At 39.7% G+C, this 13,530-nt stretch overlaps 1 protein-coding gene across 7 annotated transcripts in view; it reads right to left on the minus strand.

Annotated features, from left to right (window-relative positions):
* The window catches only part of LOC131036657 (uncharacterized), a 194,891-nt gene that overhangs the window by 86,949 nt on the left and 94,412 nt on the right, over positions 1–13,530 (minus strand). The window lies entirely within an intron of this gene.

Here is a 13,530-nt window from a genome sequence, read left to right on the forward strand (position 1 = left end):
TAGTTTGCACTCGGAAAATGATCCCAACCTCTAGCATTTTTTCTATCTCTTCTTGTACCTTGGCCGCATAGTTCTTATTCATGCGATAGGGGCGTTTCCGCACAAGCCTTGCCCCCTCTATCAAAGGTATTCGATGTGCGCATAGTTCTGGGGGTATTCCCTTCAGATCCTTATAAGTCCAAGTGAACACATCTTTATACTCCAAGAATATCTTAAATGCCACCGTCTTTAGCACAGGGTCCTGTTGTGACGTTTTCACACATCGCCCCATTGCAAATGGGGACCCATGTTTTTTGCTCGTTTTGTTCGTTTTCGCTTTGCTTTTTTTTAGGGGTTTGTTAGTTTGTTAGTTGTCTGGATTTAGGGTCAAGCCTTAGGGTTTTAATTACCGTCTTTTCGGACCAGAATCCAGTCGCTTTTGAGAGCTTTTGAGTTTCCTTTTCTAGAATGCAAATTTTGAATGAAATGAATTCGCCAGAATGGTCTAATTTTCAATTGGAATGTTGACGCAGAGTCTAAATTCGTCTAAGTGTTGATGATGAAACATGAATTTTGTCCAATTGAGTAATTTTGACCAAATTTTGACTTTTTTGATTTTTGATCCTAGGCATTTCAAATGATTTGTTTTCGCCTTGTGAAGTGATAAAATGTGTAAAATCATGATATTTTGGCCTGTAGGAGCAAAATCGCTCCTGTCCCTCAGTGAAGGACCGGAGCTACAAATCCAATTTTGCTTTGTCCTTGCAAGATTTTAACGTCTTGACGATGTGAGAAGGTCCAAAGAGGTACATTTTATCAAATGAATATAACTTGAAGTGCTGTCGGGGAGATCAACAGGGTAGCAAGTCCGGCTTGAGTGAGGTCCTGATCCTGAAATTTGGCTAAGTCTGGAATGCCCTGATCCTGAAATTTGGCTAAGTCTGGAATGCCCTGATCCTGAATTTGACTAAGTCTGGAAACTGAAAAAACCTCCAAAAACTAGATTTTGCAATATAACTCCTGGAGGTCTGAAACCACTCTCAAACATCCTGAAAGTATATATGGAATATAACTTAAAGTATAAGAAAGAAGAAACATAGAAGGAAATGTCACTTATACTTAAATGTTATATTCCATTAAAATTGTCCTGATCGAGAGTGCGACAAGTCAAATTTCGCTCGTGTCCCTCACCAAGGGACCAGAGCGAAAATGCTTAGTTGAGCCATTCCTGACCTTGTTTGGACGAATCGAGACATCAAAGGCATGGTGAAGGACGAAATGAGCATGATAGAGCATCCAGACTTGATCAAAAACAATGAGATGATGAAGTTTTGCCTAGAGGGTCAAATTCGCTCCTGTCCCTCACTGAAGGACCAGAGCGAAATTCTTCATAAGGTACGATCTAGGCAAAGATCAAGCAAATTTTATGTTCGAAGGCAAGAAAGGAGGTCAATCGAACCCGTTGAAGACAAATTGAAGATTATCAAACGTCAACAAAGGACCAAAATGCTTAAGTTCGCTCCTGTCCCTCAGGAAGGGACCAGAGCGATTTTTGTTGTGGATGACTTTCTTGCACAGTTTGAACCGATCTCAAGGCATGGATGAATAGAAGAGCACATTACGAACCCGTTGAATATAAGTTTTGAAGGTGACAAAGTGAAATAAGGACCATAGAGCTAAAATCGCTCCTGTCCCTCTCCAAGGGACCAGAGCGAAATTCTTATGAAGGCTTAAAATTTGAAAGTTTATCAAGCATCAAGTGATCACGAAGGATCAAGGAACTTTATTTTGCACGATGATGGTGATTGCAAGTTGGAGAACGCAAGCATGAACCCAAAGACTTGAAGTTCGCTCCTGTCCCTCAGGAAGGGACCAGAGCGATATTGATTATAGTTGCTAATTCCTTCAAAAATCACGTTAAGTCAAGGTTTTGCAAAGGGGTAAAAGGTACAAGGTGTCTTTTGAAGATGATATGCAAGAGTTTTGAACGTAAAAGTGTTATCAATTAAGTTAAAGGACTCATATCGCTCCTGTCCTTTGGACAAGGACCAAGGCGATTTTTACTAAAACACTCATGTTCCGACAAAATCAAGACAATGCAAGGATAGCTAAGGTCAAGGACGTCCTTTAAGAGGCAATGAACGAGGAACCAAGGATGAAAGATGACACGTTTTGGCTAGAGCTTCAGGATCGCTCCTGTCCCTCTTCAAGGGACCAGGGCGATATCACATCTAAGGGACATTTATTTGCAAGACAAGTCACTCAAGTTTGAAAATCCTAGCGAAAATGCCAATTCCAACGTGAGGTTAAAGGCTTTGAACGTCAAAAGTGCAAAAAATCAAGACCAAGTGATGGATCGCTCCTGTCCCTTAGTCAGGGACCAGGGCGATGAGGTACATATTTTCCATGTTTTTTAAAAATTTTGGCGCTCAAACGCATTTTTGAATTTATTTAAATGCTAGGAAAATCGATATTTAATTAATGGCATTTAAATTTAGCGCTTGGTATTAATTGATTATTTTTGCCTTGTAAGAAAATCGAATTTATTAATTAAAAATGAAGGCATTTAATAATTGATTATTAATTCATTAAAAAATTAAATGGAGCGCTTGGTATTTATTTGTTTTATGGAGGTCGGCCCTTGTTATTCATTTAAAAATCATTTAAATTGCTTTATTTTTACAAAGTCGGCCTAAATGGTGGTGAGAGGTGTGAGCGCTATAAAGGGAGGGGTAGTTTATTTCATTTTCACATCATCATTTATCATCTCTCATATGCGACTTGGAGAAGGCAAAGGAGGAACGAATTTCATTTCAAGCTAGAAGGCACTAGTAACTATCCAAAGGAGAGGCGAACTTGAAGTTTCTATTTGAGCGAAGTTGCCTAGGACGTCAAAGACATATCAAAGATGGCGAAATTGCTAACTTGAAGAAAAGATCACGTCCAAGGCTTGAAGGGTGGCGAAGTTGATAAGAGGAACGTTCTTTTGAAGATCACATCAAGACTATCGAATTTCAAATTTTGCCTAGGCGAATTCCTTTATTTTGCATTTTAGAGTTAAGCTCTCAAGTAAGGTATGGCAAGATCTCTTGTTTTAATTTCAAATTTTGATCGTCATTGCCTTAATTTTGAATTTTGAAATTTTGTTTTGCCTTAGCTCAGTTGTTTTTAGGAAATGATTAATAAAGGACTTATCATTAAGTTTCCTAAAATTTGCTCTCTAATTTATGTTATGTATTGCAAAATCATGTTACTAATTTTGAAATGTTGTGTAGGCGTCAAATGGAGGTCTCTTCAAGGAAAATCAAGCCGGATCAAGGACGGTCTTCGCCAGGACGATCAAGCCAAGACATGGGCGACCTCTTCCAATCCAGTGTTCCAAGGCGAGGTACATCATCCTGCACATCAAGGACAAAAGGAGTTAGAACAAGAGTTAATCAAAGATAGCCTCTCAACGACATCAAATTAAATATCTAGCAAGCTTCAAGTGTCAGATGAGGTGGCGTCCTAGTCATCATTTCTCCAATCAGAGAAGTCCATCTCAGCATGTCCAGATTCAATGTACTTAACTCATGGAAGGTGGCACAAACTCCGATGTACCTACCCCGGCTATCCATTGGTCGATTTTTCTAGAAGGGACATGTGTCCAAGCAATACAATTTTATCATTGGTCAAGCATTAAATGTTATGTAATGGTTGTAACAAACCCTAATTAGGGTTTTCATTGTAAAATCTTGGCCATTGATCTTGAATTGATCTAAGCCATCAAATTGTATTGTGGGCACTATATAAGCCCAAACATTTCATTTGTAAAAGGAGAATTAGAGTGAAAAAGATTTTTAGATAGAATTAGAGAGAGTTGTAAATAATTGATAGAATAGCAATTAGAGTAGAATAGGAGGACAAGGCAAGAAATTGTTGCCATTGATTGTAAACAAACTCCATTTTCATTGAAGTAATGGTGAAATATGTCGTTTTCTTGCAATTTGCATGGTTTCTTGTTGAGTCTTCAATCTTAGATGGTAGATGATTAGATGAATGGAGGAAATGTGATTGATTAATGGTGGAATTCGTACATCCATACTACTAGCAGTTTGTTGATTGCAGACTTGCCTTGTGTAGTCAACTGGAATCGTTCAGCCTAAGCTCAATTTCAATTTGTCGCTTCTTCATTGATATGCATCAACTTGGATGGTATCTATGCCTGCGGTGATGACTTGAACATCATAAAGCTTCCCATAGAAGATCGCACTAGTCTTGTGTAGATGTTCCATTGATGTCAAAACAAGACCTAGTTAGAGTTTCATCAAAAATCAAATCATTGCTCCTACATTCTTAGTATTAGGATTAGATCCTCTCTTCGCCCTTATCCTTTTTCCATTTTTTTAATCTAAGTTAGTAAGAGCCTGTGTCCAGCAAAGCAGATCGGAAGTTCAATGTAAGTCCCCTTGTGATTCCAGCAAATCACATCATACCACTGGAGCTTGTCCACACGTGGAGACCCCACTAAAAGAACCTTGGAGTCTACCTAACTGATCCTTTACGCGAATCTTCAGCAGTTAGAGACTATTTTCTCAAGAGAGGATAAGATGCCTTTAGGTATTTTATTCTGTGTATGATTGTGTACAAAATACACGTCAACAGAATTGGCGCTAGAAGGAGGGCTTGTACTATCATGCCTCGATCATTATCAAGCTGTTCATAGATAATCACATTCGCAAGGAGTTGTGTAGGACTTTTGTCCCTCCTCCCGCGTCAACAGAATTGGCGCTAGAAGGAGGGCTTGTACGTGAACTCCAGATTCTATCACTTCAAATTTACGGAGGTTATCTCAAGAGCTTTTGTCCCTCCTCCCGCGCACAACAGAATTGGCGCTAGAAGGAGGGCTTGTACGTGAACTCCAGATTCTATCACTTCAAATTTACGGAGGTTATCTCAAGAGCTTTTGTCCCTCCTCCCGCGCACAACAGAATTGGCGCTAGAAGGAGGGCTGAGCATTTGAACGTCAGATCCTGAGAAGCGCTTGACAGTGAACACGAACTCTTGAATCCAAGGAAGATCAGTGGAAAGCTTTTTCTCAAACACTCGAAGGAAGGTGACTGCTGGATCGTTAGTTGGACTTACGCAAGAAGGAATCAAGCTGGAACCAGTTGAACGTTCAAGTTGAAATCTGAGATATTCAAGATCTCTCTTATTCCAGAAAATCCAAAAAAAGTGAAAAATAGAAAATCCAAAAAAAAGTGAAAAATAGAAAATCCAAAAAATCAAAAAATCAAAAAATCAAAAAAGAAAGATTTCTCAATGGAGTGGCAACAGTTTCACGAGGAGCAACAAGTTGATTTTCCTGAACTTTGGTGGAGGTTAGATACACAACTTTATCCACGAAGATTGTCCGAGTTTGCAAGACAAGGGCAGTGTCGAGTCCACGAGACAGAGGAACATGATGAGATGCATTGCTTGAAGTACTTATCAAGGATGGAATCGGCAGCACAGGGAAAAATCTTCTTTTGGGATGTCCCAAGGCCAGAAACGGAAGAAGGCAACTTCAGTGTCCCAGAGACTAAAGATCCTCTTCTAAGCTTCATGTGGATGATCGAGAGTCAACTCGTTTTGGATGGTGAAATGCGTCTGGAAAACATATTGCTACCATTGTGGTGTAGAATTCACAACTCACCTCACTCGGAATTTACTTGCTTAGTATGTGAAATGGCTATCAATCAAGTCATAAACCAGTTTGGAATGCCAACTTTGTCCGAGGAAGAATGTATCATGAATGGATCTTGGGGTGCACATCTCGCAGCCGAATTTAGGAGAACCTATGAACAGGACATTGCTCCAACATCTGAATGTGAGAAGGATCAAGTGTACGTTGACAATACCAATGCACCTGATGATCAATGTATTACAATGGATAGCCTGCCATGCCTTGCACCTGAAAAGGAATACTATGAAACAAAAGTTGAAGAATCAGTTGAGAATATTCAAGCAATAATAAAGGAAGATCCAGGAGTTGAACAAGCAACTAAAGGAAAGGACGACTCATTCCTTGAAGAATTCTCACTTATGCTACAAAAGGAGATCCTTGAAATTGAATTGCAAGAGTTTTCGAATGGCCTCATTGAAGAAGACAATCAAGTTGAGATATTGAGTGAAGAGCTACAAATTATCATAAGTGAGCCCAGGTATGAAGAACAATTCAAAGGGGCGCTTGAAGATTTTATCACCATTATGCTATTTGAGGAAGCATTGAAAGATTTTGCAGAGGAAACACAAATGGAATCACTGCCAAAATTTTTTCTAGATAAGCAAGTTACTGGGAGTGATATGATCCATCATCAACTTCGACCTCCCGAGACTATACTTGAAGAAGAAAGGTCACCTGAGATTATCTTTGATCCACTAGAGGAGATGTTTGAAGCTCAATCTATCAAGGAGACTCTCATTTTTGAAGATATGCTAACAATATTTCATGAAGATGCCTGGTTTATGCAAGATATCTCAGTGAAAACAGAGAATCTTGAGCTATTCGAAGGGGCGCTGAGCTTGTTTCAAGAGGAATTTCCTAATCAAGATCAATATGTTGTGGATACTCGTGGAATGATTCGTCATCAATGGCGACCTCCTGAAGCAGTTGGTGACCTCGCTTCCGACAATACAATGTCGTCTGAGCCTGAAATACGCCAGGTTGTCTCTTTCCTTAGTCCTAGCCTTGAAAGTTATTATGATTTTGATTATGGGGATTTTGGGAAAACAACTTGCATCTGGATTGATCATGGTCCTAACGAATTACCTCAGTTGATCATTTTGAGTGAAAACTTGCTTGAGTATGAGATGTGCATGGTGAGAGTTTGCCTTTTTGTATTTAAGGATGAATTTGCCCGATTGAGAACCATCACGTTTGCCATGCTCCTGTTGCACAACCTGAGAAATCATGTAAAGTCATGTACATATTTTGCTTCTTTGAGTCGTGTCGAGTCTAGGACTCTTGTATATAGGTTTAGAGTAGGTTTTCTTTTTGTGTTTTTAGATTAGAGGTCTTTTGAGCCTTGTTCTTAATTTGCCTTGAGTCATTTGACTCATGATCTAGTGTGGCTCAGGTAGTTTAGTTGTTTTCTTTTGGTGTGCGTTTTAGTTTAGTTTGCTTTGGGTCGGTTTGTCGGTCGGTTTGCTTTAGTTTAGGTGTCTTGAGTGGGAGCCTCCATCTTGTGAGAAGGGCGTTTGTGTTGTTGCCCGCACGCTGGCAATATCCTGGATCTTATGTTAGACTCATTTCTTAGATATCTATTCATGAAGTGCTCGGAATCCGAGGTTGTTCCTCTTCAGCTTTATCATCTGATCAGGACCTGTATTTGACTTGGAAGGGAATCATTTTCTGTGTCTTGATGCCGACATCTGTTGATTACTATATCTTCACACATTAATAGACTCCGAGTCATTATGGTTTTTAGGCAAAGCTGTGATTGGTGAAAAATCTAAAATCTGGCTTCAGCGCCACCGCAATCCTCAAACCCCAGTAAGCTTCACTGCTTACAAGCCAAAGGAATTGACGAAGAGAAAAAGCAATATCAAAAGGAAAAAATGAGAAAAAAGAGAAAAAAAAAGAGAAAATGAAAGAAAAAAATGAAGAGAAAAGTGAAATGAAACGAAATATCAAAATTGGCTAAAGGGAATATGCGAGTAACTCCATCGGGGCTATAGACGCCTGGCTGGCAATGGAGCAATGTTCGTGAGCTTGCGGCGATAACCTCGTCGGGACTATGGACGTCTGACTGGCAGCGAGGCTCTATCCAGGATGCTTTTGAAGTTCAGATATACTACGTAGCCTATCACAGGGGAACCTGAAAGTCATAGTTGTCTTGTCGAGAGGAATGAATACACTTGCACACACCTGGGTAATCAAAGACTAAGTGTCTAGATATGGTTAAGGATTCTCCTTCTACTTTGAGTACATTTTCTAATCTCTTGATGAGCTAGGTTGAATTTTCCAGAGGTTCTAGGTGTCGATTGAGTCTTTATCTCTGAAATGTTTTTCAACATTTATTCAAGGTGGCGCTAGATGTTGTGACGTTTTCACACATCGCCCCATTGCAAATGGGGACCCATGTTTTTTGCTCGTTTTGTTCGTTTTCGCTTTGCTTTTTTTTAGGGGTTTGTTAGTTTGTTAGTTGTCTGGATTTAGGGTCAAGCCTTAGGGTTTTAATTACCGTCTTTTCGGACCAGAATCCAGTCGCTTTTGAGAGCTTTTGAGTTTCCTTTTCTAGAATGCAAATTTTGAATGAAATGAATTCGCCAGAATGGTCTAATTTTCAATTGGAATGTTGACGCAGAGTCTAAATTCGTCTAAGTGTTGATGATGAAACATGAATTTTGTCCAATTGAGTAATTTTGACCAAATTTTGACTTTTTTGATTTTTGATCCTAGGCATTTCAAATGATTTGTTTTCGCCTTGTGAAGTGATAAAATGTGTAAAATCATGATATTTTGGCCTGTAGGAGCAAAATCGCTCCTGTCCCTCAGTGAAGGACCGGAGCTACAAATCCAATTTTGCTTTGTCCTTGCAAGATTTTAACGTCTTGACGATGTGAGAAGGTCCAAAGAGGTACATTTTATCAAATGAATATAACTTGAAGTGCTGTCGGGGAGATCAACAGGGTAGCAAGTCCGGCTTGAGTGAGGTCCTGATCCTGAAATTTGGCTAAGTCTGGAATGCCCTGATCCTGAAATTTGGCTAAGTCTGGAATGCCCTGATCCTGAATTTGACTAAGTCTGGAAACTGAAAAAACCTCCAAAAACTAGATTTTGCAATATAACTCCTGGAGGTCTGAAACCACTCTCAAACATCCTGAAAGTATATATGGAATATAACTTAAAGTATAAGAAAGAAGAAACATAGAAGGAAATGTCACTTATACTTAAATGTTATATTCCATTAAAATTGTCCTGATCGAGAGTGCGACAAGTCAAATTTCGCTCGTGTCCCTCACCAAGGGACCAGAGCGAAAATGCTTAGTTGAGCCATTCCTGACCTTGTTTGGACGAATCGAGACATCAAAGGCATGGTGAAGGACGAAATGAGCATGATAGAGCATCCAGACTTGATCAAAAACAATGAGATGATGAAGTTTTGCCTAGAGGGTCAAATTCGCTCCTGTCCCTCACTGAAGGACCAGAGCGAAATTCTTCATAAGGTACGATCTAGGCAAAGATCAAGCAAATTTTATGTTCGAAGGCAAGAAAGGAGGTCAATCGAACCCGTTGAAGACAAATTGAAGATTATCAAACGTCAACAAAGGACCAAAATGCTTAAGTTCGCTCCTGTCCCTCAGGAAGGGACCAGAGCGATTTTTGTTGTGGATGACTTTCTTGCACAGTTTGAACCGATCTCAAGGCATGGATGAATAGAAGAGCACATTACGAACCCGTTGAATATAAGTTTTGAAGGTGACAAAGTGAAATAAGGACCAGAGCGAAATTCTTCATAAGGTACGATCTAGGCAAAGATCAAGCAAATTTTATGTTCGAAGGCAAGAAAGGAGGTCAATCGAACCCGTTGAAGACAAATTGAAGATTATCAAACGTCAACAAAGGACCAAAATGCTTAAGTTCGCTCCTGTCCCTCAGGAAGGGACCAGAGCGATTTTTGTTGTGGATGACTTTCTTGCACAGTTTGAACCGATCTCAAGGCATGGATGAATAGAAGAGCACATTACGAACCCGTTGAATATAAGTTTTGAAGGTGACAAAGTGAAATAAGGCCCATAGAGCTAAAATCGCTCCTGTCCCTCTCCAAGGGACCAGAGCGAAATTCTTATGAAGGCTTAAAATTTGAAAGTTTATCAAGCATCAAGTGATCACGAAGGATCAAGGAACTTTATTTTGCACGATGATGGTGATTGCAAGTTGGAGAACGCAAGCATGAACCCAAAGACTTGAAGTTCGCTCCTGTCCCTCAGGAAGGGACCAGAGCGATATTGATTATAGTTGCTAATTCCTTCAAAAATCACGTTAAGTCAAGGTTTTGCAAAGGGGTAAAAGGTACAAGGTGTCTTTTGAAGATGATATGCAAGAGTTTTGAACGTAAAAGTGTTATCAATTAAGTTAAAGGACTCATATCGCTCCTGTCCTTTGGACAAGGACCAAGGCGATTTTTACTAAAACACTCATGTTCCGACAAAATCAAGACAATGCAAGGATAGCTAAGGTCAAGGACGTCCTTTAAGAGGCAATGAACGAGGAACCAAGGATGAAAGATGACACGTTTTGGCTAGAGCTTCAGGATCGCTCCTGTCCCTCTTCAAGGGACCAGGGCGATATCACATCTAAGGGACATTTATTTGCAAGACAAGTCACTCAAGTTTGAAAATCCTAGCGAAAATGCCAATTCCAACGTGAGGTTAAAGGCTTTGAACGTCAAAAGTGCAAAAAATCAAGACCAAGTGATGGATCGCTCCTGTCCCTTAGTCAGGGACCAGGGCGATGAGGTACATATTTTCCATGTTTTTTAAAAATTTTGGCGCTCAAACGCATTTTTGAATTTATTTAAATGCTAGGAAAATCGATATTTAATTAATGGCATTTAAATTTAGCGCTTGGTATTAATTGATTATTTTTGCCTTGTAAGAAAATCGAATTTATTAATTAAAAATGAAGGCATTTAATAATTGATTATTAATTCATTAAAAAATTAAATGGAGCGCTTGGTATTTATTTGTTTTATGGAGGTCGGCCCTTGTTATTCATTTAAAAATCATTTAAATTGCTTTATTTTTACAAAGTCGGCCTAAATGGTGGTGAGAGGTGTGAGCGCTATAAAGGGAGGGGTAGTTTATTTCATTTTCACATCATCATTTATCATCTCTCATATGCGACTTGGAGAAGGCAAAGGAGGAACGAATTTCATTTCAAGCTAGAAGGCACTAGTAACTATCCAAAGGAGAGGCGAACTTGAAGTTTCTATTTGAGCGAAGTTGCCTAGGACGTCAAAGACATATCAAAGATGGCGAAATTGCTAACTTGAAGAAAAGATCACGTCCAAGGCTTGAAGGGTGGCGAAGTTGATAAGAGGAACGTTCTTTTGAAGATCACATCAAGACTATCGAATTTCAAATTTTGCCTAGGCGAATTCCTTTATTTTGCATTTTAGAGTTAAGCTCTCAAGTAAGGTATGGCAAGATCTCTTGTTTTAATTTCAAATTTTGATCGTCATTGCCTTAATTTTGAATTTTGAAATTTTGTTTTGCCTTAGCTCAGTTGTTTTTAGGAAATGATTAATAAAGGACTTATCATTAAGTTTCCTAAAATTTGCTCTCTAATTTATGTTATGTATTGCAAAATCATGTTACTAATTTTGAAATGTTGTGTAGGCGTCAAATGGAGGTCTCTTCAAGGAAAATCAAGCCGGATCAAGGACGGTCTTCGCCAGGACGATCAAGCCAAGACATGGGCGACCTCTTCCAATCCAGTGTTCCAAGGCGAGGTACATCATCCTGCACATCAAGGACAAAAGGAGTTAGAACAAGAGTTAATCAAAGATAGCCTCTCAACGACATCAAATTAAATATCTAGCAAGCTTCAAGTGTCAGATGAGGTGGCGTCCTAGTCATCATTTCTCCAATCAGAGAAGTCCATCTCAGCATGTCCAGATTCAATGTACTTAACTCATGGAAGGTGGCACAAACTCCGATGTACCTACCCCGGCTATCCATTGGTCGATTTTTCTAGAAGGGACATGTGTCCAAGCAATACAATTTTATCATTGGTCAAGCATTAAATGTTATGTAATGGTTGTAACAAACCCTAATTAGGGTTTTCATTGTAAAATCTTGGCCATTGATCTTGAATTGATCTAAGCCATCAAATTGTATTGTGGGCACTATATAAGCCCAAACATTTCATTTGTAAAAGGAGAATTAGAGTGAAAAAGATTTTTAGATAGAATTAGAGAGAGTTGTAAATAATTGATAGAATAGCAATTAGAGTAGAATAGGAGGACAAGGCAAGAAATTGTTGCCATTGATTGTAAACAAACTCCATTTTCATTGAAGTAATGGTGAAATATGTCGTTTTCTTGCAATTTGCATGGTTTCTTGTTGAGTCTTCAATCTTAGATGGTAGATGATTAGATGAATGGAGGAAATGTGATTGATTAATGGTGGAATTCGTACATCCATACTACTAGCAGTTTGTTGATTGCAGACTTGCCTTGTGTAGTCAACTGGAATCGTTCAGCCTAAGCTCAATTTCAATTTGTCGCTTCTTCATTGATATGCATCAACTTGGATGGTATCTATGCCTGCGGTGATGACTTGAACATCATAAAGCTTCCCATAGAAGATCGCACTAGTCTTGTGTAGATGTTCCATTGATGTCAAAACAAGACCTAGTTAGAGTTTCATCAAAAATCAAATCATTGCTCCTACATTCTTAGTATTAGGATTAGATCCTCTCTTCGCCCTTATCCTTTTTCCATTTTTTTAATCTAAGTTAGTAAGAGCCTGTGTCCAGCAAAGCAGATCGGAAGTTCAATGTAAGTCCCCTTGTGATTCCAGCAAATCACATCATACCACTGGAGCTTGTCCACACGTGGAGACCCCACTAAAAGAACCTTGGAGTCTACCTAACTGATCCTTTACGCGAATCTTCAGCAGTTAGAGACTATTTTCTCAAGAGAGGATAAGATGCCTTTAGGTATTTTATTCTGTGTATGATTGTGTACAAAATACACGTCAACAGGTCCCAATCATCTCCAATCATTATTACTCTTGGGTCCTTGTCATCCCCCAAGTTGATGCTTTGAACCTTTGGTTCCTCGTATTCTACCACCTCTTTATCAAATTGATGTGTCAGGGTTCTGTCTACCTCTGCCCCTCCTTCCTCGTATTCAGCAAATTGTGGCGGGTAGGTGTCATAGTTTTCCAACTCGAGGATTTCTAACACATTGCACTCTGGCTGGAAGATCTCATAGTCCTCCATCTACCAATGGAATAGTCCACTAAGAGAACTCGTCTCATCTTCTGAACAATTACCGAGGCGGAGGACCCCTTCTTCATTCGGCTCTATCTCGCCTTTTTCCCTTGCGACATCCTCCTCCGAGCCAGAATCTAAGGCCACTTCTTGACTCACCTGTTGGTTCCGAAGGTCAATGACATATTTGTTCCCCTCACTTTCAATGGAAAGGGTATTTTTCTTCCAGTTATGGTCTGCTTTAGCCGTGATAAGCCATCCCCTTCCCAAGAGTGCATCATATCCCTTCCGCTCCAACGATATGACCATGAAATCTAAAAAGAAGTGTTGTGTCCCGATAGTTACCTTTTGACCCATAAGCGTGCCCAATGGTTTGATGCCATGCTGATCAGCTCCTACGAGGTGGAAGGCTAGTGGCCAGAGCGTCGGCTTCCCCAAGGTTTTCCATGTCTCCTCAGGTAGCACGTTTACAACAAACCCACCGTCTACAATGGTGTTAGTAAGCCTAAACCCGAGAATCTCCATTCCTACTACGGCTGGTGTCCTGCCTACCCCTACTGTCATCAACATAGGGTCATTGGTCTCCT

Source organism: Cryptomeria japonica, chromosome 1, assembly GCF_030272615.1.
Source record: "Cryptomeria japonica chromosome 1, Sugi_1.0, whole genome shotgun sequence".
Lineage (NCBI taxonomy): Eukaryota > Viridiplantae > Streptophyta > Pinopsida > Cupressales > Cupressaceae > Cryptomeria > Cryptomeria japonica.